The sequence below is a fragment of the Pristis pectinata genome, chromosome 2, assembly GCF_009764475.1.
Source record: "Pristis pectinata isolate sPriPec2 chromosome 2, sPriPec2.1.pri, whole genome shotgun sequence".
NCBI lineage: Eukaryota > Metazoa > Chordata > Chondrichthyes > Rhinopristiformes > Pristidae > Pristis > Pristis pectinata.
The window spans coordinates 118,678,710-118,704,484 of record NC_067406.1 but is presented as its reverse complement, the minus strand read 5'-3'; positions in this window follow the sequence as shown (position 1 = coordinate 118,704,484).

The window sequence follows — 25,775 nt, the reverse complement described above, 5'->3', positions numbered from 1 at the left end:
TAACAATTCATTTTTAAAAAGATGAATTTTACGTTCATTAGCAGATCCAGCTATCTGCACATGTACTATTAAATAAAGCTCCTTTGATGCATAACACTGCTTCAGCACTTAAGTAGTCCTATTACCAGTGCCCACTTTAAAAATCAGAACAGCAAAGAAGAGTTGTATTGAAAATGAACATCCTTTGCTTATCTTTTATTCTATTGTTATCAAATTTTAAAAACATATCTGTAGCAGGGAGGATTTTTGAGAGTAAGCCCATGTGAGGAGAATGAATTAACATCAATAAATGTGTCAATAAACAAGGGTGCTTCAGCCATTAATTATCATTTCAATTGAATGCTCAATGCAGCCTTCTTACGCATTCAGTGAGGCTCAGCTGTTCATTCGAGTTATTTACATCAACGCTATCATCGCCAATTGCAAAACAAAAATATTTTAATAAGGTAACAAAAGTGTGTGTATAGCATTAAGAATTCTATTTTGACATGGGCAGGTAGATTGTGTGATCAAGCAAAGCTAATTTCCATCCAACATGCTGATTTGCCCTTTATATGAATCTGTAAATTGCCATTGTAACTTAAGCTGACTTGCATGCCTCACTCTCCACATTCACCAGCATGGTTGATTTGTCTTATTGATAATTACTTCAAATTGATGTGATAAATCAGGCAAGGCACTGTAGTGCAGGAAATGCAAGGAGAACACTAGGAGAAGCTGAGGAAAACGCTGGCCCAACAAAGCTAATATTTAATCATTACAGAATCAGGTATTAGGAGTAACTGACGTTCATATCCCAGAGGGAACTGGCCAGTGTGAAGCTGTTGTCAGTAAGACAAAATAGCTTTGGGGGTTGAATTTAGAAAGGATAGAAAGTAAGGTAGTCCAAGTTACACTGAAAATGTGCAAATCCATGTAAAGGCCAATTCTGGATATTCTTGCACAGATGAATGAGAAAATTCCAGTGAGGAGGATGATATTAAGTCTTGGTGAATTATAATATAGAGGACCAAATAATTACATCTCTTCACAATGCAGTAAAAAACTAGGATGAGACATGATATGTAAAATGAAAACTGATGACCAAGAAAAGGTTAGTTGATCCATTGAACCCATCATATTGCAACTGATCTTCATGCACCCAATGGTGCCCACCAGCCACAATATTCTTGGGGTGGTAAAAATAGCGATTAACAAAACTTAGACTGATTCAGTTACAGCCCCAGGTGTTCAGTGTCTCTGTCCAACTTAAAATGACTCTGGAGGAGCTGTGACCTATCTCACTACAGGTGGATCTCTGCAGCTGACCTTGCCTTTAGTGTCTACTCCTGCTCACTTAAGACATGCATATCACAAGATGAAAGCTCATCTATCTTACTGGATCTATCAAAGTATGAGGTTTTGCCCTAGAACCATAGAACCATAGAACAATACAGCACAATACAGGCCCCTTGGCCCACCATGCTGTGCCACCCCTCAAACCACACCGAAGACTATCTAACCCCTTCCTCCCACATATCCCTCTATCTTAAATTCCTCCATATGCTTATCTAACAACCTCTTGAACTTGACCAACGTATCAACCTCCACCACCACCCCAGGCAGTGTATTCCATGCACCAGCCACTCTCTGGGTGAAAAACCTTCCTCTAACGTCTCCCTTGAACTTCCCACCCATTACCTTAAAGCCATGTCCTCTTGTTTTGAGCATTGGTGCCCTGGGAAAGAGGTGCTGGCTGTCCACTCTATCTATTCCTCTTAATATCTTGTACACCTCTATCATGTCTCCCCTCATCCTCCTTTTCTCCAATGAGTAAAGCCCTAGCTCCTTTAGTCTCTCCTCATAATCCATACTCTCTAATTCAGGAAGCATCCTGGTAAATCTCCTCTACACCCTTTCCAACACCTCCACATCCTTCCTATAATGATGCGACCAGAACTGGACACAGTACTCTAAGTGTGGTCTAACCAGAGTTTTGTAAAGCTGCATAATTACTTTGCAGCTCTTAAACTCGATCCCACAACTTATGAAAGCTAACATCCCATAAGCTTTCTTAACTACCCTATCTACCTGTGAGGCGACCTTCAGTGATCTGTGGATATGAACCCCCAGATCCCTCTGTTCCTCTATACTGCCCAGAATCCTGCCATTTACCTTGTACTCTGCCTTGAAGTTTGTCATTCCAAAGTGTACCACCTCACACTTCTCTGGATTGAACTCCATCTGCCACTTCTCAGCCCAGCTCTGCATCCTATCAATATCCCTCTGTAAGCTCCGACAGCCCTCCACACTATCCACAACACCACCGATCTTTGTGTCATCTGCAAACTTGCTAACCCACCCTTCCACCCCCTCATTTAAGTCATTAATAAATATCACAAAAAGTAGAGGTCCCAGAACTGATCCCTGCGGGACACCACTAGTCACAGCCCTCCAATCTGAATGCACTCCCTCCACCCCAATCCTCTGCTTTCTACAGGCAAGCCAATTCTGAATCCACACGGCCAAGCCTTCCTGGATCCCTTGGCCTCTAACCTTCTGAAGAAGCCTACCATGTGGAACCTTATCAAATGCCTTACTAAAATCTATGTAGACCACATCCACTGCACTACCCTCATCAATCTTCCTGGTCACCTCCTCAAAGAACCCTATCAGGCTTGTGAGGCAAGATCTTCCCTTCACAAAGCCATGCTGCCTGTCCCTAATCAGTCCATGATTCTCTAAATGCTCATAGATCCTATCTCTTAGAATCCTTTCTAACAGCTTACCCACCACAGACATAAGGCTCACTGGTCTGTAATTCCCTGGACTATTCCTACTACCTTTTTTGAATAAGGGAACAACATTCGCCACCCTCCAATCCTCCAGTACCATCCCCGTGGACAACGAGGACTCAAAGATCCTAACTAACGGTTCAGCAATCTCCTCCCTCTCCTCATGAAGCAGCCTGGGGAATATTCCGTCAGGACCCGGGGACTTATCTGTCTTAATATTTTCTAACAATTCCAACACGTCCTCTCTCTTGATATCTACATACTCCAGAACATTACCCTTACCAACACTGTCCTCAGCATCATCAAGACCCCAAGACCCCTCTCCTTGGTGAATACTGAAGAGAAGTATTCATTGAGAACCTCACCCACTTCCACAGTTTCCAGGCACATCCTCCCACCTTTGTCTTTAATCGGACCTACCTTTACTCTAGCCATCCTTCTGCTCTTCACGTACGAGAAAAAAGCCTTGGGATTCTCCTTAACCCTACTTGCCAAAGCCTTTTCATGTCCCCTTCTCGCTCTCCTCAGCCCTTTCTTAAGTTCCTTCCTTGCTACTCTATATTCCTCAAGAGCCCTGTCCGACCCTTGCTGCTTACACCTTATGTATGCTGCTTTCTTCTTCCTAACTAGTTGTTCCACCTCTCTCGTCACCCACGGTTCCTTCACCCTACCATTCCTTCTTTGCCTCACCGGGACAAGTTTATCCCTAACATCCTGCAAAAGATCCCTGAACATCGACCACATCTCCATAGTACATTTCCCTTCAAAAATGTCACCCCAATTTACACTCCCAATTTCTCGCCTTATAGCCTCATAATTCGCCTTTCCCCAATTAAATATCTTCCTGTCCTCTTTGCTTCTATCCCTGTCCATGACAATTCTAAAGGTTATGGAGCAATGGTCACTGTCCCCCAAATGCTCACCCACTGATAGATCTGTCACCTGTCTCGGTTCATTACCTAAAACTAGATCTAATATGGCATTCCCTCTAGTCGGCCTGTCAACATACTGTGTCAGGAATCTGTCCTGGACACACTTAACAAACTCTGCCCCATCTAAACCTTTGGCACTAAGTAGGTGCCAATCAATATTTGGAAAGTTGAAGTCTCCCATTATAATAATCCTGTTATTTTCGTATCTTTCCAAAAACTGCCTCCCAATCTGCTCCTCAGTATCCCTACTGCTACCGGGGGGCCTATAGAATACTCCCAGGAAGGTAACTGCTCCTTTCTTGTTCCTAACTTCCACCCATATTGACCCTAGAGAGGATCCTTCTACATTATCTACCCTTTCTGCAGCTGTGAGGATGTCCCTGACCAGTATCGCCACCCCTCATCCTCTTCTGCCCCCCTCCCTAAGCCCTTTTAAAACACTGAAAACCAGGAATATTCAATATCCATTTTCCCTGTTACATGATTGTCGATATTGTGACAGGATATATAAGTACATGCAGGGGTGGGACTTAGAGGGATATGGGCCAAATGTAGGAAATTGGGATAAGATGGTTGGGCACCATGGTCAGAATGGACCCGTTGGGCTGAAGGGCCTGTATCCATGCTGTATTGCACTATGACTCTATACCCTCAAAAAATATATGGTTCTATGAAGAATTATCTCTGGAATGTCCTCTGATACTTCATGAATGCCTAAAGGAACCTGGAAAACAAAAGACAATATCAAAGTGAAAGCCAAAATTGAGTTTATCTTCATAAGCACATGTATGCACAGGTGCAATGAAAAATTTACTAGCAGCAACATCACAGGCACGTCGCATCATATAAGCAGTATACACAAGTAAAACATAAATTAAACATAAATTACATACAATTTTTACAAGAAAGAACACCACTAGAAAAAAAGTCCATTTTAGTGCAAAGTGATCAAAGTGGTCACAGCAAAGGCACAATTCTTGTTTTCAATGTTTAATCATTCATGGTAAAAGATCAGCATATATGTACCAGAGGTACTCTATTTCTGGCAATGTTTTCCTTCACTCCACATACCCCAATTGAGTGGGGTGTAGACATACCACTTCTCTCCAGGAATTCTGTACCCTGTGCTGGAGGGATGTAATGGCACAAAATGAGAAGCTACTGATTCCCTGGCTAAGAATAAATAGACAAGAAAGGAGACAAACATCTCATGAGACAATAATGGAATAAAAACAGAAACTACTGGAGATACTCAGCAGGTCAGGCAGCATTTGTACAGATAGAAATAGTTAACACATCAATGACCCTTCATCAGAACGTCTGAAGTTTTATTTCCCCAGATGATGGTAGAGATGTGTTGGAGGAAGATGCTGTGGACAATTGTGTGAAAGGCTGCAGGCAAGTTGAGAGGGATGAGAGGTAATAATTACTTCATCATAAAGAATGTCACAGGTAACTTTGATCAGGACTATTTGGTTATTTGACAGGTGTGGAAAACTGATTAGAGCAATTTAAATAAGGTGCTGCTGGAAAGAGGGAAACCACATCACATTCAAGGACTTTTGAAGATTCGGGGTCATGGAGATGAAGTGATAGTTTGCAAAGCCTGAAAGGTCAGGAGTCGTATATTTGAGAAGAGAGGTGATATCAACTGATTTGAAGAGAGGCTTGGAGGTAGTGTCTGGGTAGAGGGAACTATTAATATCAGGCCCAGGAAGAGAAATTAGGTGAGTAGCAGTTTATTGAGAATAGGATCAAGGGAGCAGAGGTAGTTTTCATGGACAAGCTGGACTAAAGGAAGATAAGAGAGAGATGTGAGTTCAGGGTTAGGGCTTGGGAAGAGCTTTAGAAATTTGGCCTGCTGAACTGGCGGATGGAAGCAACAGAATAAACTGACTGAATGGTCTCAATCTTCATGAGAGTAAAGTCCAGACAATCCTTCAGCTTGATGATGGAGGTGAGGTGGAGTCAGGAGGGAGGAACTTAATACAGTAGAGGAAAGAAGGCATTGGATATGTTTGCATTTGGGATGATCCTTGAATAGTTAATGGTTCTGGCAGATGAGAGCCCTGGTTGTGAGGTCCAGCCTGATCTGCCAGATATCCTTCATATCATTTTAAATATGGATATAAGGGAGCTGAGATAATGGCTGTACTGAGGAAACTGCCAGGTTGTGAGGGAGTTATGTGTTTAATGGAAACTCTGGCATCAAAGGAAAGGCCAGTGTATCGTCGAATGAATTGGTAACTGCTGAAATGTTGAGGTGATTGTTGGGTCAAAGGCCAGACAGCAGAGATCTTTTTAAAGTTCACCAAAAGTGTATTGGGAGAGATATTTTTCTAAGATGGGCACAGAAGGTATGGGTTTGTGAAGGGAAAGTAGGATACGGGTGAAGAGGGTTACAAGAAAATGATCAGCAATAGATCTACCTGTAATTAAGATGATTGGTGTGGTGAGGCCATGTAAACTGTCAAGATCAACAGGTTTGGAGAGATCGTATGGAGAGAGACATTAAGGGAGGCTATGTGGGCCTAAAGGTCAGAGAGTAAGGTGAATTGCAAAGAAGACTGATGTCACCAAGGATTAGGCTGAGCATGGAAAGCAATGAAGATCTTAGTTAATATTCAGAGACATGAGAGATTGCAGGAAATCTGGAGCAACACAAAAAATGCTGGAGGAACTCAGCAGGTCAGGCAGCATCTATGGAGGGAAATGAACCGTCGGCATTTCGGGTCAAGACCCTTCAGCTGGACTGGAAAGAAAAAGAGGAGATAACCAGTAGAAAGAGGTGGTGGGGGGAGCGGTCGGGGAAGGAGTGGAGCAAGTGCTGGCCGGTGATAGGTGGATCCAGGTGAGGGGGGGTGTGATAGGCAGATGAGGGAGAGAGGGGAGTCGGAATGATGTAAGAAGGTGGGAGGTGATTGGTGGAAGTGACAAAGGGCTGAAAAGGTGGAATCTGATAGGTTAATATTTATATTGTACTTGGGAGCATGATGGATATAAGAAGTAAGGGTGGTGAAACAAGGTGACTTGCTAAGGATAAGAAATTGATCAAAAAGTTAAGTGGATAAACCAGGGTATTATTTGGTGATAAACTGCACCATCAACTGCCATGATTTTGTCAGGTGTTCAGGTAAAATAACTATAAGAAGATGAATCATTTAGACAGAAGGTATCATCATCCAAGCTAAGCATCCATCAAGGCAATGATGTCATTGCAGTCATCCAGAGTAAAATAGCAAAGGCAGAAAGTGGCCATAGGAATATTGCTGGATGTGGTAATTTGGATGGGAATGAGTTTGGAAAGATTGCATCCCACTGGGTCTGTTAGATGGGGAGGCTGACGAGGGGTGGGGCTGTTGCCCCTAAGGAGGCAGTAAAAAGTGCCTCAATGGACCATTAGGGAAACACCAAGAGAGGTAGAGAGGGAAGCTGCAGGCTTTGCTCAACAGGGAAGTGAAGACTGGGACAATGAGTGGAGATTCAGAAAGTCAAAAGTACAGATGGTGGGCTAGTGATTTGAGAGGGCAGAGTACTGAGATAAGTGAATGTAGCTGAATCAGCATTTCTACGCAGTTTTCCTGATGATACCTTGATCTGCTTCTTGCATCCAGATCAGTGCCCAAGATCTCCGCTGATCATCTCAGTTACCTCCAAACAAGCATTTGATAACACTAGTGGATTCCTTCATTATATTTCTGCAAAAAAAAATGTTTCTCTTCCTCCATACAGCTCTCAGTAGTAACTCCAGTGAGTCAAAATTAGTTGGTTCAATTGAGTTTGGATCACAAATTTAACCTGATGAGATGACCTGCAGGTTTCAGCAATGCAATTAGAAGCTACTTTCAGATAAAGACTGGAATCAAGAATTCCTCCTGGAATCAATCAAGGCAAATTCCAGGAAACCTTGGGGTACATTACCCAAAATCTCTTCTTTCTTTTGTATACAATGATTTTAGCTTTAGCCAGGATCTCTTAAACAGCCTCAGCCTTTAACACAGTGAATGGTGTAGCTAAGACTGTAATACAAAAGCTATTTTAATTTGGATGTTAAGCATGGGCTAGATAACATTACACATTGAAAGCTAGTTTAGCAGAATGATGATATCTGGAGCAGGCTCTTAAACAAAGTAATTGATTGAGGTCCACTGACAGGTTTATAAGGTCGCTGGATCAATGATTGTCAAGGAGTGCGATTAAATGTTGTGGAGATATCAAAGGAACTACTTAACTTTCTTCCCCAAGGATATTACAGAAGGAATTTAGTAGTCCCGATCTCTCATCAATGTTATTAAACATAGGCATTAACACATTTATTTCAAACAATTTAATAAAATAGCATCAATCAGGAGATTGAGGTCGATGTTTGGTTGAATGTGAGATGAACTGCTGGTGATGCTGTGATCAATCCATGATATTTGTGATGGTGGGGATGTTTGCAGCCCTACTTTGACATATTTGGCTGAAGGTACTTGTTCCTTGAACTCCTGAGTAAAACTGCATATTTGTATGCAAATTCATACATAATCAAATAAACTCTGTGTAATAATTCCTTCTGATTGGAAAACAAGTTAATAACAGAGTCCATAGTTATATACCTAAATTATTATTATGCTTTGTTACGTAAGTACAAAGTCAAGGTCAAAGTCAAGTTTATTGTCATATGCACAAGTACATGTATGCACAGGTGCAATGAGAAACTAACTTGCAGCAGCATCAAAGGCACATAGCATTAGAGACACAACATTCACAAGAAAAACATAAATTAAACATGAATTATACAAGAAAGAACACAATTAGAACAAAAAAAAAAGTCCACTGTAGTGCAAGGTGATCAAAGTGGTCAGTGTTGCTATACTGAGGTAGTGATCAGGGTTGTGCAGGTTGGTTCAAGAACCGAATGGTCAAAGGGAAGTAGCTGTTCTTGAACATGGTGGTGTGGGACTTCAGGGCTCTGTACCCCCTCCCTGACAGTAGCTACGAGAAGATAGCATGGCCCGGATGGTGGGGGTCTTTGAGGATAGATGTTTTTGAGGCAGTGTCTCATGTAGATACTTTTAATGGTGGGGAGGGATTTGCCCGTGATGTATTGGACAGAGTCCACTACTCTCTGCAGCTTCTTACATTCCTGCACATTCGATTTGCTGTACCAGACCATGATGCAACCAGCCAGGATACTTTCAACAATACATTTGTAGAAGTTTGTTTGAGTGTTTGGTGACAAGCCGAACCTCCTTCACCTTCCAAGAAAGTAAAGACTCTGGTGCACCTTCTTTGTGATTGCATCCATATGCCGGGCCCAGGACAAGTCATCTGATATGTTCACACCCAGGAACTTACGGCTGCTGACCCTCTCCAATGCCAATCCACCAATGTAGACAGGTGCACGTTCGGTCTCCTTCATCTTCCTGAAGTTAACAATCAGTTCTTCAGTTTTGCGGACATTGAGCAAGAGGTTGTTGTTGCAGCACCACTCAACCAGGTGTCCTACCTCGCTCCTGTACGCTGACTCATCACCACCTGTGATTTGTCCAACAACAGTGGTGTCATCGGCAAATTTGTAAATGGCATTGGAGCTGTGATTAGTCACACAGTCATGAGTGTATAGGCAGTAGAGCAGGGGGCTAAGCATGCAGCCTTGAGGTGCACCACTGTTGATGGTCAGCGAGGAGGAGATGTTGTTACCAATCCTCACTGACTGAGGTCTGCCAATGAGGAAGTTGAGTATTCATCTGCAGAGGGAGGTACAGAGGCCCAGGTCCTGAAGCTTGATGATAAGTTTGGATGGGATGATTGTGTTGAACGCCGAGCTGTAGTTAATGAACAGCAGCCTGATGTAGGTGTTCCTGTTGTCCAGATGGTCCAGAGCAGAGTGAAGAGCCAGAGAAATCGCATCTGCTGCTGACTGTTGTGGCGGTAGGCAAATTGGAGTGGATACAAGTCATCTCTGAGGCAGGAGCTGATTCACATCAAAACCAACCTCTCGAAGCACTTCATTATGGCTGATGTAAGCTTTAACGGATGGTAGTCATTGAGGCAGGTCACCACGTTCTTCTTGGGCACTGGTACAACAGATGTGTTTTTGAAGCAGGTGGGAACCTCAGACAGCAGAAGTGAAAGGTTGAATATGTCCGTAAGTACTCCAGCCAGTTGTTCCACACAAATCTTTAGTACTCAGCCAGGTATGCAGTCTGAACCAGATGCCTTTTGTGGGTTTACTCTCTTGAAGGATGCCCGGACGTCAGCCTTAGAGACTGAGATTACAAGGTTACCTGTAGATGTGGGGGCTCATGTGGGTGTGTCATAGTTCTCCCTATCAAAGCGTGCATAAAAAGCATTGAGCTCATCCAGGAGTGATGGGTCATTGCCACTTATGCTACCCGATCTCACCTTACAGGTAATATTGTGCAAGCCCTGCCATAGCTGTTGAGTGTCCTTTGTGATTCCAGTTTCACCCAAAATTGCCTTTTTGCACTCGCAATGGCCTTCTGGATGTAATACCTGGAGTTCTTATGTGACTTTTGATCGCCAGCCCTAAACACCAATGATCTAGCCTTCAGCAGATTACGGATCTCCTGGTTCATCCAGGGCTTCTGGCTGGGGAAGACTGGGAATGTTTTTGTGGGTACACACTTGTCCATGCATGTCCTTATGAAGTCAAATTATGATTACAAATAAAACTGGTTAAAAACAAATGGAGAAAAGATAATGAATAAAAAGAAAAAAAGAACAGAAGATAATTTTAAAAAAAGAAATGAAATTTCAGAAACATTTACTCTTTTACTCTCTCCACAGATACTGTGTAACCTGCTGAATGCTTCTAGAATTTCCTGTTTTAACTTCAAGAACTGAGATGCATGAGGGTAATGTTATGCTATCTCTTTGAGTGGTTGCCCCTTGTTTATGTATGAAGAATGAGGTGGGCTCCTTTGCACAGTTTTGGAGGATTGGTTAAAAAGCAGCTCATGGAAATTACATTCTAACTAGGGAATGTACCTTCCAATTTGTGAAAATCAGGTAGCTGAGCCTTGTTTCAGTTAGAAAAAACAATGGAAGGACTCGTTCAACTTGAGTCTATCTCCCTCTTTAACTGTGTTGCAGCAATTTTTGTGTGCTTGTTTTGCAAATATTTTTACTATTACTATTTTTACTATTAGGAATACACAGAGATACAAGTGAGGAACTACAAGTGTCGTTGCTCAGAGGTATTTAGGGAGAAGTTGATGCTGACCAAAGGATTACCAGCAAGTGATGAAAATAGCCAATTGGAAAAAGGAAAAGCACAATTATTTAAATAGCTACTGAACAATGATGAAGCTGAACAATCAGTCAAGGGACAGGTGACAAGAATTTTGTTATTAGTGTATCGATATATCTGCCAGAATGTTAACATCAACATTACTGTCCTGTTTATTCTCCAGATCAGAATGGTTTTGAAAAATTTATTTGTTCTTTAAGATTTGTCTGTTGGCTTCCATTCATATTTAATGTTAGTATTCTTCAATTTGGTGACTTTCCATTATTCAGGTCTGCTTTGATCCTCATTTTTATCAACTTGTGCAGACTCTTAAATTATTCAATTACACCAAAATAAATGCTTAAGGGAGCAGACCAGAAAGCAATGAAGTTTAGAAATGGAATAAGGTGCAGTATTAAGTGGAATGATAAGGAGATTGTGGGAGAAATCAGGAGGGCATCTAAAGGAAGAGCAAAGGGTTATATTGTTGAAAAGCAGGATGTATAAGGGAGGTTGAACAAGGTCAGTGGAGCTAGCGGGCAGTTATGTGAGGCTTAAATTTGCTTTGCCTGTATAAGAAGATGAGGGGGGAGCAGCCAGTAATAATCTAATTGGTTGGCTATGTCATGTTAGCCTCACTGTACAATTGAACACTTTGCAAATGCCCTGAGGTAGAGGCTGCGGAGACTGGGCCATGCAATACTTTGTGGGGGTTGTGGTGCAGATGTTTTATTTAGAATGTCAGACCCAGTTAATCATAGTGGGCTGTGAAATATTGAAGCTGGAGGCTTTAAGGAGGCTCAACTCAAGATGTGGGATGGGGTGTAGGCAGTTTTTGAAGTGACTGGAATGGAGAATGGGGCGAAAAAAACACATAAGGTAATTGTTTTCTATTTCCATTACTTTTATAAAAATTCTTCCATGTGTTGTGGGGGAACAACACATCAATTGCAAAGCCAGCATTTATTGCCCAGTAATAATGCCCTTAAGATAGTGATGATGGGCTTGGAGTTTCGTCACTATGTTCTTCGGCAGAGAAGTATTAAACACCGAGATTTAAATACATTAAGTGAAGGGAAAAGTTAATTGACACTCAATATAAACAAGAATCAGTAAACTTAATAGACCCAAAATATAAATACTAATGTGCCATTTCGCACAAATTTAAAGTAATGAAGTTGTTAAATAAAAATAAATAAAACCATCAAAATCTGAAATTCTTTCAATACAGGTCAGAAAGCTTTACAAGGTTTGTCCGATGTTTTTCTTCAGAATATTAAACAGTGCTGGATATTACCTGTAACAATGATGTTTCTGCTCAATGTACTTCCAAAGCTGGAGAAATGTCCATTTTTGGTATATCCAATACTTATACCATATTTGTATCTGTCGTTATGGTAGGTTAATTGGCTGCTGTAAATTGTCCCTGCTGTGTTAGTGAATGGTAGAATCGGGGGGGAGTTGATGGGAATACAGGGAGAATAAAATGGGATTAGTGTAGGATTAGCGTAAATAGTTTCTTGATGGTTGGCACAGACACGGTGGGCTGAAGGGCTTGTTTCCGTACAGCATAACTCTATAAAAATAAAAGGTATTTCCTCCTCAGAACTGGCTCAGTTCTCACAATGGGTGCAGTGTTCCGGTTTAGTATTTTACAGCAATTCTGAGCTCCAGTCCATTTCTCCCGGAGGGCTTAAGGGATATCCTGTGAATTCGGTTTTCTGTAAGCTTTGTCAAGCTGTAGTAGTCATTTGGACAGAAGGTGGTGTGGTCACACAGAATGGAGCCTGGCTGGGCTCTGAAAGGCTTATAGCTTTATCTTTGTTTCTTACTGTGAGATGGATTTCAGACAGCTTGTATACTTCCATTGTAGACATTATAAAAATTACCTGCATTTTTCCCAGACATTTGTGTGCTTTTCTGGTGCCGTATTCATTCTGCACATTTAGGAAATTTTACTCTTGGGATTCAGTCTAGAGTTTAATGTTACTTTAAGTTAAATGTCTGTTTCCAACAGAATGGCTCAAATTCCAGCCTCAACTGAATGGTTTGACGATGATGTGAATGGGAAATAATCAGCCAAGTCACATAATTAGCTTTAATTTACATATTAGTGTGCAGATGGATTTGCCTGAATGGGAAAGGGTGAAGCCACAGACTTCAGCAAAATAGGGACTGTATTCTGCAATCAAATTAAAACCAATGGAAACAAAAATTGTAACTAAAATTGTAACAAAACACAAACATTTGTGAATTGAGTTCTTTTGTAAGGAAAAGAACGTTTCTGTGTGAAAGCCAGCAGGGAAATAAAGGAAAGCACAATGTGGGCGAATTATCTTTTTCTCTCAGTAGAGGGAGAGTAAGGAAATAAAACTGAACAATCTTTCTTTGGGTAAGTGCTGCTTATTGTGATTACTATCTGAATGGGGATACAACAACGGAAGTCAACCATTCGGGTGTGCTGTTGCATTGACCTGGCTAACACTGCAGCCACTTCTCTTGCTATACAAGGGACAGCAAGGAAACAAAGCACTGCCCCATGCTGCACAATTGAAGTAAAACCTTACTTAACATCTTTACAGCTATTGCAGCTATATTTAAATCACTGTGATTATTCAGAACTGAATAAATAACTTGGTAAGGAAACACATTCACCTCATTTGCTCAGTGGTGTTATTCCAGTGCAAGTAATTTTGTCATGTGGAGCTTCTTCAATATTTTGCTTAGTTTGGTGTGGCAGTTCTAGTTACTGATGTACGGCTCCTGTACAGTTGAAGGCAAACCAGAATAAATGCATTTAATAGATTAAGGGGACCTACTATCAAGTACAGTGTAGAGGAACTACAAACTAAGGAAAATCCAAAATGGAGTTGCAAAGTCAAAGGCCAGTGAAATGGATGGAAAATCTTTAGTACAAAAGAAATATTTTTTACCAACTGATATTTATCACCATCATAAGATTAGAAGTGAGAATGTTCACCAATGATCATATTGTGTCATTTTCATGTCCAACACTAAGACATTGAGGCATTATGTGCTAGGATAACATTTAGGCAGAGGTTGATAAGTGACAAGTAACATTTATAGGATCCAAGTGCCAGGGAATGACCAGCTTCAGTAAGTTAAAGCCTCACTTTGACACTCAAAGACGCGACCATTATTGAATTCATTCTCATTATTATCTTGAGGGTGATGGGTTGGGGTCAACAGTAACATAACTGGACCAGCTGTATAAATTTGTGATGAAAAGAGTATGTTATGTCTCGATAGTCTGTGATAAATGATTCACCCTCTGACTGCCCAAAGACATTTGAATGTTACAATTCTGATAAGTGTTGGAATACTATACACTTGCCTGGTTAAGAGTAGTTCCAACAAAGCAGGAAACTCCACATTATCCAGATCAAAGCAGCCCACATGATAGGCACCCTAAGTATTACTTCCTAGACTATCCACGCACAATGGCTGCAGTGTGCAGCAGTTGCAAGCTACAGCACACCAATTTATCAAGATCCTCCCTAATTTATGACTCCTACCATTTAGAAGGACAAAGGAAATAGAAGTATTGGAATGATGCCACTTGCAAGTTCCCCTCCAAGACACACTATCCAGGCATAGAAATAGATTGCCATTCCTTCATTGTCCTTGGGTCAAAATCTTGGTGCTCTCTACCTCGCTTACAATTTGTGTATCTTTGCTCATGGACTTCCAACGGTGCAGGAAAGAAGATCATCAACACATTCTGAAAAGTAATTAGGGATGAACAATAAATTTTAGCCCTGTCAATGATACAACATCTCCTGAATGGATATTTTAAGAAAATGATCACCTTGTGGTTGAGTGCAGTGCTACAACATCAGAAAGCTCCAAATATGTGTCTTTTTGTGTAAAGATAGGGATAGGATGCCTGGTGATGACCAATGGTCCAAAGTTTAAATGTGAGATGGGGAGGAGGAATTTTCCTGTTCCCAGCACAGTATGCAGCCAAATATAAAGGAACACTTATGCCACTTCTTGGTGCCAGTCTCCAAACTCCCTTTGACTGACATGGCTGCTTTTTACACATGAAAACTAATTACAGCTTCAATCAGCAACAAATTTACGTGAAGAAACAGAATTTAGACTTCCACTTCCAAGGTATCTGTTTTTATACAGCCCACCTAGTACTTAATAAATGAGTGTACACAGCATGGAATGAATGCAGGTTCACTGAATTGAGCTCTTCAGCCTATGTTTTTATCCAAAAATCAGCTTTATCTTAACTGCTTGACTCCAGATCCCAAAATCTGACATTGATTCCAGACCCCATGCAGTTTCTTGCCATCAGGCCAAATACGGGGAAGAAAACCTCCTGCTGATCACCACCCACCATCGTCCCTTAGCTGATGAGTCAGTGCTCCGCCATGCAGAACAACACTTGGAAGAAGCACTGAATGTATTGTGGATGGGGGTCTTCCATGTTCATCACCAAGAGTTCTTGGTAGCATCATTGGTCACTCAGCAAACCGAGTCCTGAAGGACATAACTGACAGATTGGGTCTGTGGCAGGCAGTGAATGAACCAACATGAGTATAAACCTCATCCTCACCATTCCACCTGTGGCAGATGCATCTATCCATACATGCATTGGTAGAAATGACCACTGCACAGTCCTTGTGGAGACAAAGCCCTACCTTCACACCAAAGACATCCTTCATCATGTTGCATGACACTAAAATCATGCAAAATGGGATAAACTCAGAACAAACCTGGCAGTTCAAGACAGAGTCCATGAGGCACTGTGGACCACCAACAGCAGAAACACAATTATGACCCAGCATATCCTTCGTTCTGGCTTACTATCAAACCATGTTGGGAGCAGCACCAGGCATACCCGTAAATGTTGAGGTGCAACTTCACAACTCAAAGATTAGATCAAAGCTCTGCAGTCCTTCACAACTAGTAACGAATGGTGGTGGACAATTAAATAGCAGAGTATCAAAAACTAGAAGGCACAAGTTTAGGGTGAAGGGTAAAAGGTCTCGAGAGGTTTTGATAAAGAACTCTTTCACCCAGAGGGTGGTTGGAATCTGGAACTCACTACCTGACTGGGTGGTAGAGGCAGGTAGTCTTACAACATTTAAAAATCATCCAGACAAGCACTTGATAGCCATGGCCAAGTGTTGATAAATCGAATTAGTATAGATAGGTACTTGATGGTTGGCAGAGATATGGCCTGTTTCTGTGCTGGATTACTCAATGACTCCATGAAGTAATGGGAGGAGGACGCTCTAAAAACATTCTCATTATTAATGATTGATGGCCCAGTATACGAGTGCTAAAAAAAAGGCTGAAGCATTCACTATCACGTTAGCCAGAAGTGCTGCATAGATGATCCATTTTGACTCCTTCCTAAGATCCTCATCATCATTGAAGCCAGTCTCCAGCCAGTTTGATTCATTCTATATGATATCAAGAATGGAAAAGAACATGGAATACTTCAAAGGCTATGAGACTAGACAACATCTCACCTGTAGTACTGAAGAGCTGTACCTCTAATCAAACTATTTCACTGCAGTTACAACATTAGCATCTACCCAACATTGAAAATTGCCCAAGTATGTCTTGTTCACAAAGAGTGGGCCAAATCCAATCTGGCTAATTACTGGCCAATCAGTCTACTTTCAGTCAGCAACAAAATGATGGAAGGTATCCTCAACAGTGCTATCAAGCAGCACTTACTATTGCCCAGTTTGGATGTTGCTAGCACCACTCGGCTCTGGAACTCTTCACATGGACCAAAGAACTAAATTCAAGGGATTAGGTGAGAGTGACATCAAGGAAGCATTTGACAGAGTATTGCATCAAGGCACCAGAGAAAAAGTGGTCAATGAGCATCAAAGGAGAAATACTCCAGTGGTTGGAGACATACTCACATATAGGAAAATGACTGTGGTCGTTGGGGGTCATCATTCCAGCCTAAGGCATCACTGAATGATTTCTCAGGGCAGTGTCTTGGCTCAATCATCTTCAGATACTTTATCAATGACCTTCCTTCCATTGTGAGAAGCAGGATTGTTCATGATAATTGCACGATGTTCAATCCCATTGGCAACTTTTCAACAGATGACTGCATGCAGCAAGATTGAGTCAACGTTGGGGCATGGGCTGATAAATATCAAGTAACATTTGTGCTGAATAAGTAGCAGTAAGTAATTATCTCCAACATGAGGAAGTCTGGCTACTTATCATTGATATTCAATGGCATTACTAATGCCATGTCCTTGACCATCAGTATACTGAGGGTTACCAGTAACCAGGAATTTAACTGGACCATCTGCATAAATATTATGGCTTCAAGAGCAGGCGAGAGGCTGGGTATCCTGTGGAAAGTGACTCACCTGACATCCCAAGACCTTTCAACAACCTACAAGGCAAAAGTCAAGAGTTTGATGGAATACTCTCCAGTTGTCTAGATGAATGCAGTGCCAACAATTCCCAAAAAGCTTGACACAATCCTGGACAAAGCAACCAATTGATCGGCACTCCATCAACCACTTTTCTCTCCAACACTGGCACACAGTGGCTGCAGCATGAACCATCTACAAAATGCACTTCCAAAGCCTTTGACTTCCACCACTAAGAATGACAAGGGCATCAGTTCCATGGGAACAACACCAAATGCAGTCACACTCCATCCTGACTTAGAAATATAAAGCCAGTCCTTCATTGTTACTGAGTTTAAATCCTGGAACTCCCTACCCAACAACACCATGGGAGTATCTTCAGCAGAAGGACTGCAAGAGTTCAAGAAGGTGACTCACAATCATGCTCTCCAAGGTAATTAATGATGGGCAATAAATGCTGGCCTTGCCAGTAGTGCCCAGATCCCGAAAATGAATTAAAAAAGATTCCAGGCTATCATTCCTGAATAGGTTTCAGGGAATTTCGATGTGCCAGTCTTTATTTTTATTGCAGCAGCTTACAAGATTGGGCTTTTACTTTCAGTTCCAAATGTTCTGCTTAGGTAAGAAAAGGAAGAAGGCAAAAAATGAAGGAGGCAATTGTCCTTGCGCACAGATGCCTATCCCAGACAATGTATTGGACGTGGCAGAGGCAGGCCAGTACACAGTCTAGGATAAGCAGCCACAGCCTTCTCAGTTGTCTGCTGCACAGTGACCTGAGGTCAATGAATGGTAGCCCTGTTTATGTTTTCTATATTATAGTTGCATAATATTACCATGGAATCTATTACAACAATAAGCAGGTTTTATTCAGCACATTGAATTGCATTGTTCTTGCATTAGGGAGCCATACATTTTTTCTGGATTCCTCCTCTAAAAATTTGAAAGTTCCTATAAGACTTGGTCTTTGTCACGGAGGGATGAGTTAATTGAATCCCTTTGTTCATTCTTCAGTCTTCTAACTCAGTTTGAGTTAGTTATTTCTCTGCTCGGATTGTTGCAAATCTCCCAGAATTTTTGTTGACATTTCCTGCACTTACTTATTTTCTACTTATGCAGATCTGCGTGACATAATTTCAATTGGCTGTATCCATTATGTCAACATGTTTAATGAATGAGTAAAATTCTTTTCCTGCTTTCAAGCATGAATAACATCGTGCAGCATTATGTGACATACATCTTAATGAACTCACAATAGTTTGAGTGAAAATAAAGGTGGCTTGTTCATTTATTGATTAAAGCTGTCTACAATTAGCAGTGAATCATTATATTTCCACTAAAGTTTTTGGTGCTTATTGATGTACAAGTACAAGGATGCAAAAATAAAGAAGAATTATGCAATGTCTGGATGTGAACAACTGTGGACATACTAAATTAGTTCTGCAGCATTTTACAACTAAATACTTGGTCGTATATTAACCGTTTGCTTCTTGTGGTTATCTAATATGGTTTCTCTTTTCCAGAATGCATTAGTCAGCTCAGCTCTGTCCCACGCCTCTATCAATGTCAAGTAAATAAAACATACATGAAGCTTCATGTTAAATAGCCGCTAACAAAACTGCACGTTACAATAATGTAAACTAGAACTCCTTTGTAACTGGGTGCAACTGAAAATGATGTATCTGTTGGCAGCTTCCACTGTCTGAGAACCATTTTGTTGCCATTTTTGGCCATAACGAGAGAAAAAGAATTAAAAAATGTAAATCCTAAACAGGAGTTGTTAATAACAGAATCTCATCTGCGTTTGAATGACATAAAAGACAGCAATTAAAAGTATCAGTTTTCACTGAATCTTACAAGGAAATGGCTTTGATTATGGTAGCAGTCAGAAAGCTGTGAAACTGTGAATTACAGCATAAGTTAATAGCACTCAAGGGAATTTCAAGCCAGATCTTATAAAGATATGAAATTTTATCCATGTTGAAGTGTTCTTCGCACAAGTATGCATGCAACACCAGCACAAGCAAAGGACCCAGGTTGGTAAGCTTTTGTTGCAAAATCATTTAATTACAGAATTGTCGTAAGTTACAGTCAGGAGAACAATAAAGTGAACTGCACTATTTTCTGACTCTGAATAAAGTGCTTTCATCTGTCTAAGGGCCTAACACACAAAATGGTTTTGTGCAGTCATCCTAAGAACAAATATCAGATTGACCATTTCTGTCTTTTAATGCTGTTTTGGTGCTACAGCTGATGTCTGGATATTACAATTCTAAGCAGAAAAACTAAAAAAAAACTTTATTCCTTGTTCCACTGCACTGTGAAATCATTGTAACTTTAATGCTGATGGAAAGAACAGATTCAATTGCCAATAGGTATAATACTTATTTCGATCCCGAAATGATTATACTTCAACTTGGGCTCAAAAATTAGATTAGATTATAAAGCAGGATTGTCACACAAGATTAGAGCAGTCTCCTGTCTTCGACATGTAAAAACATACAATGCCATGTGCCAAGCTATTCATTTCATTCAGCCAAGTGGCCAGGACAATAACTAAATGATAACGGCTTATACTTTGACCTACATTACGTTCCCAAGAATTCAGTAGCAGCTTTTGAGTGTTAACTTGCACGTGTGGATATCCTGCTAACTTGGCATTTTCACTTCAGCTATGTTTAACCTTTCTCAAAGAAAGCCAATATGGTTGGATTGACATGGAAGGCAAGGTCCATGTGCTAGGTGGACAATGCTTTTCACCGGTATCCTTATCATTTGGAATGTTTACTCAAATCTGAATGGCACAGGGGATGGATGCAGAATGAACACATCATGACTGCTTCCTGAAGACTGCAAATGTTATGGTATGTTGTGTAAGGTCACACATAGAGAATAGAATCCCTGCTCTTCCATTACATCTTTGGGTTTATAAATTATGCCAGCATTATGGCGTGAGTTCAGTTAATGCCAGTCTCCCCCACTAGGAAGCCTACCATCCTGACAAGTCCATATGCTCAGTTTCTTTGCTGCTGTCTTCCAAAGGAGAATAAGAATGTTTATGCTCTTCTGATACAGAGAGCTCATGTTAACTCCTTTGTGAAATAATGTGCTGTAAATTGGAAAGAAGTTGCAGATGTTTCCTGCTCCAGCTTGGAAAGAATCAAAAGCCCAAATGTTGCTGGCGACCAGACCTTAGTAATATTTGGGAAAGTGACTCTAACTCTTCCCTGTGAATGCAGCATGTGTCGTAGTTCAGTGAAATCTCCTTGCTATAGCAAAGTTGCCTCATGAATTGTTTGTTGTTGATATAGACGCAAAAATGATCCTGCTTGTTACCCTGCTCTGTGTACCCTGTTCGAGTGCATTTTCAAGGTAATGGAAACACAAGCATCAATGTTGGGGAGGGAATAATTTGTTGAAGCCTTGAATTAAAGACAAAATCCTTGTTTCTTCCATTCCACACCAAAAAAAATCAAACAGCACCTTACACCAACCAGCATTTCATGGGTCCATCCTGCTCCTAAATGGTGGATCCTCCATGAAGGTTGAAAGTTTGATATTGGCTCCAGTGCCAAGGTTCAATTTGGTATCTCTGATTAACATCAGTGTTTGCCTTCCCTCCATATACACAGCTTCTAAGATTGTGGTTAGTTGTAGGTTCAAATTCCATTCCAGAGATTTGAACACAAACCTGGGCTGACAATTTGGTGCTGTGCAAAGGGACTTCTACCTTCTCAGGTTTTGTATATGAAGCATTAAACCAAGGCTCCAAAAGTCAGGTGGAAGCAAAGGTCCCCACGGCATCATTATGACAAAGAACAGGGGGATATCCTTTAACCAACAACAGCAAAACAAATTACGTGGTCTTTGCCATTTATAGAAACCTGAAGAGTGCAAATGAACTGCTGCTTTTCCATGGCAACAGTGGATCACTTCAAAGAGAAAAACATAATTCTTTATTCTTTGTTTTGGAGCATCCTGAGTTTGAGAAAGCACTATATATATATTTTCTTTTATTGATTTATTTTCATTTGTGGTAGTTTGGTGTATATGCCTATGAATAAAACCACATTTTCTGACAATATAACAACACTCAAGGAATGTAGATCACTTCTTTTCTGGCAAAGAAATTCATCTGGGAGCTGGTTATGATGCTATGTACCATTAAGTATAATCTCCTGAGTTTCCTTGTTCTTTTGGATCTATTCCACAGTCAGCTTTGTAATGCCACTGATCTCATTCCCACACAGCTTTCCATTAGCCAGTGGGACTTGTAATATACAAACCGTGTATAATATTGGATGTCTCCACTTTTGAGAATTATAGCATGTGACCAACTGCTCTCCATATATAGAACTGGGCAAAACTGGTTTGGCTATTTGCTAGGAGGCACCCAGCAGAGGAACACTTCAAATTTCTCTGTAAGTTCTTTAATTCAGTAAAGAATTTTGTTAGTTTAAACTATCAGTTGTCTTCCTTTGTTTTAGAGAGAAGTGGTGAGATATGGTGTCAGAAGTGCTGGTTAATGAAACTATGAATTTTTCACTTTCTGCCATAATGCAAGTACCTGTTGTTGAGTGCATTCCCTTCCAATTGAGACAACATATGAGTATACCCCAAGACACAGTGAACCATATGATCTAATTGAGAAAGTACATGATGAAACCAGTAAGGACACCTAAACTGTTGGATACAAATATAGGTTACTCGTCTAAAGAATGGAGATACTGGAGGGAAGATTTTATACTCTGTATTGAACTGGGTAAGGTAGATAAGCCAGAACAAGCAAAACGTAAGACATTTCTGCATCTCATAGGTTATACAGGAAGGGTGTTGTGCTGTACTATTAAACACTCAAATGGAGTACTGGAGCATATAATAGATACATTACACGTATATTGTGACCTGTCAGGGATGAAACAGCTGGACATCACTGGTTCTTTACTTATAGTCTGGATCAGGGAGAACCTGTTGACACTTTCTTAATAGAGTTAAATTTGTGAGCAAATGATAGTTGCTTTGCGGATTTGAAGGATCAGTGGATCAGATATTGGAGAGTCTGAAGATTCTGGACATCTACCTACAGGAAATATATCAATAAGCTTGAAAGAGTGCAGAGAAAATTTACAAGGACGTTGCCGGGACTTGAGGACCTGAGTTACAGGGAAAGGTTGAATAGGTTAGGACTTTATTTCCTGGAGCTCAGGAGGGGAGATCTAATAGAAGTATACACAATTATAGATAGGGTGAATGCATGCAGGCTTTTTCCCCTAAGGTTGGGTGAGACTAGAACTAGAGGACATAGGTTTAGGGTGAAAGGTGAAATATACAGTATAAGGGAAATCTGAGAGGGAGCTTCTTCACTGAGAGGGTGCTGTGGGTGTGGAACGAGCTGCCGGTGGAAGTGGTAGTTGCAGGTTCAATTGTAACATTTAAGAGAGGTATGGATAGGTCCATGGATGGATATGGTCCAGGTGCAGGTAGGTGGGACTAGACAGATGATCAGGTTGGCATGGACTAGATGGGCCAAAGATACTTCTTCTTTGCTGTAGTGCTCTATGTCTCTATGACTAATGGATTTACTCTGTGAATGGCTACTATATGAGTTAGAGTTAATCTTAGAAAGATGTATCCAGACAAGTAAAGCTCCTTAGCCATCCAAAATCAGGCTAGAAACATTGAATGACTGATGAAAGAAATATGGGGAAGTGTGAGGCAAAAAACAGAGCAGACGATGTACAACAAATGTGGCTTAGGTGTAGACGACAACATGAGTACCAGAACAGGAAAATTTGCTTGATACACATGGGAAAATCATTTCTAAATGCAGTGCATGATGAAGAGGACATTGAAAGTCCATGGATTGGAGAGATGAGCCATGCAGGAGCAGAGAGAGGGTTAAATTATGAGTGGCAATTGAACAGAATATTGCTAGTGATAAATGAAGTCAATTCTGAGTGAGGACACCAACTAGGTGTACCCATGCCAAGGTGTTAACACCATCTTGACTCAGGAACATGATGTAATGTTCTCCCTAAACAAACTTGAAGCAGTGCTGTTAAAACTAATGAGTTGTGTGCTTTCAAAACACAACAAGATGCACTGCAATCAGGTGGGACATGCTCACTGAAGGTAGAGAACTCAAACAATCATGAGAGCAATGATGTGGATTTGTGGTTTTCATCATATTATACCAGAAGGATGTTACACCCACACTTGGAAGTAGTATAGTATTGTAGGTGGGACTAATAAATGTACATCAAAACAAGATAATTAAGATTGTTTCAATGCAAGCAATCATAGACGAAAATGCAGAAGTTGTTCATGGGGAGCAGCATTACAAAATGATGCAGAAAGTCTAATGGACCACATATCGAAAAATAGTCCATCAACCCAACTATCTGGAACACTGAGCTGAAGTAAACTACACAGAGACTGGACAAATGATATTGGTATTGGTATTGGTATTGATTTATTATTGTCACTTGTACCGAGGTACAGTGAAAAGCTTGTCTTACAAACTGATCGTACAGGTCAATTCATTATACACTGCAGTTACATTCATTTAGTACAAAGTGCATTGATGTAGTACAGGTAAAAACAGTAACAGTACAGAGTAAAGTGTCACAGCTACAGAGAAAGTGCAGTGCAATAAGGTGCAAGGTTACAACAAGGTAGATCGTGAGGTCATGGTCCATCTCATTGTATAAGGGAACCATTCAATGGTCTTATCACAGTGGGGTAGAAGCTGTCCTTAAGTCTGGTGGTACGTGCCCTCAGGCTCCTGTATCTTCTACCTGATGGAAGAGGAGAGAAGAGAGAATGTCCCGGGTGGGTGGGATCTTTGATTATGCTGGCTGCTACACCAAGACAACGAGAGGTAAAGACAGAGTCCAAGGAGGGGAGGCTGGTGTCCGTGATGCGCTGGGCTGTGTCCACAACTCTCTGCAGCTTCTTGCGGTCTTGGGCAGAGCAGTTGCCATACCAAGCCATGATACATCCAGATAGGATGCTTTCTATGGTGCATTGGTAAAAGTTGGTGAGAGTCAAAGGGCACAAACCAAATTTCTTTAGCCTCCTGAGGAAGTAGAGGCACTGGTGAGCTTTCTTGGCCATGGCATCCACGTGATTTGACCAGGACAGGCTGTTGGTGATGTTCACTCCCAGGAACTTGAAACTCTCAACCCTCTCGACCTCAGCACCATTGATGTAGACAGGTGCGTGTACACCACCCCCTTTCCTGAAGTCAATGACCAGCTCTTTAGTTTTGTTGACATTGAGGGAAAGGTTGTTGTCATGACACCATTCCACTAAGCTCTCTATCTCCTTCCTGTACTCTGACTCATCGCTGTTTGAGATACGGCCTACAACGGTGGTATCATCTGCAAACTTGTAGATGGAGTTAGAGCAGAATCTGGCCGCACGGTCGTGAGTGTATAGGGAGTAGAGTAGAGGGCTGAGGACACAGCCTTGTGGGGCACCAGTGTTGAGAGTAATCATGCCGGAGGTATTGCTGCCTATCCTCACTGACTGCAGTCTGTTTGTTAGAAAGTCAAGGATCCATTTACAGAGGGAGGTGTTGAGTCCTAGGTCTCGGAGTTTGGTGACAAGCTTGCTTGGAGTTATTGTATTGACGGCAGAGCTGTAGTCAATAAACAATAGTCTAACGTAGGTGTCTTTACTGTCCAGATGCTCCAGAGCTGAGTGTAGGGCCAGGGAGATGGGATCCGCTGTAGACCCGTTTCGCTGATAGGCGAATTGAAATGGGTCCAGGTTGTCTGGTAGGCTGGAGTTGATGCGTGCCATGACCAACCTCTCAAAGCACTTCATGATGGTGGATGTCAGAGCCACTGGTCGGTAGTCATTGAGGCATGTTACTTTGCTTTTCTTTGGTACATTTGGAAATGTTAGGAATATTTGATTTTTTTTCTTTTTTTCCCATTATCTTCTTTTTTTTCAAAATGTATGTAATACTTGTGGTTTATGTAATATTGTGTGTGTCCCTTTTAAGAATTGTAGCAGAAAATCAGTTTCTCTGCATATGCAGAGCTGAGCTGAATGAATCTGTGTGGTGGCAGGAACACAGCAGAGATTTGCTGCATCTCTTTAAGATCTTTTGGTTAGTAAAGCACTTTGCTCATTTGAATCGCTATTTTCTAAAATCTTAAAGAGAAATACTGAAACAGGGCTGTAGGTAAGAGCTTCCTGGATTTACCCCCACTTACACACTCCCTATCTAACTTCACGATGGAGTACATTAATCACATGGGCTTCAGCAATTCAGTAACTGCCAACTTCTGAAAGTTAATTAAGGATGGAAAATATATCCTGACGTTGCCAGTGATGCCTACGTCAGCCAAAAAAGGTAAGTAAAAAGGTTACAGTGGCATGCAGACTGAAAATATAGGCAGAGCATGAACATGATTGTTAAAACTGTTAGCCATTTCTG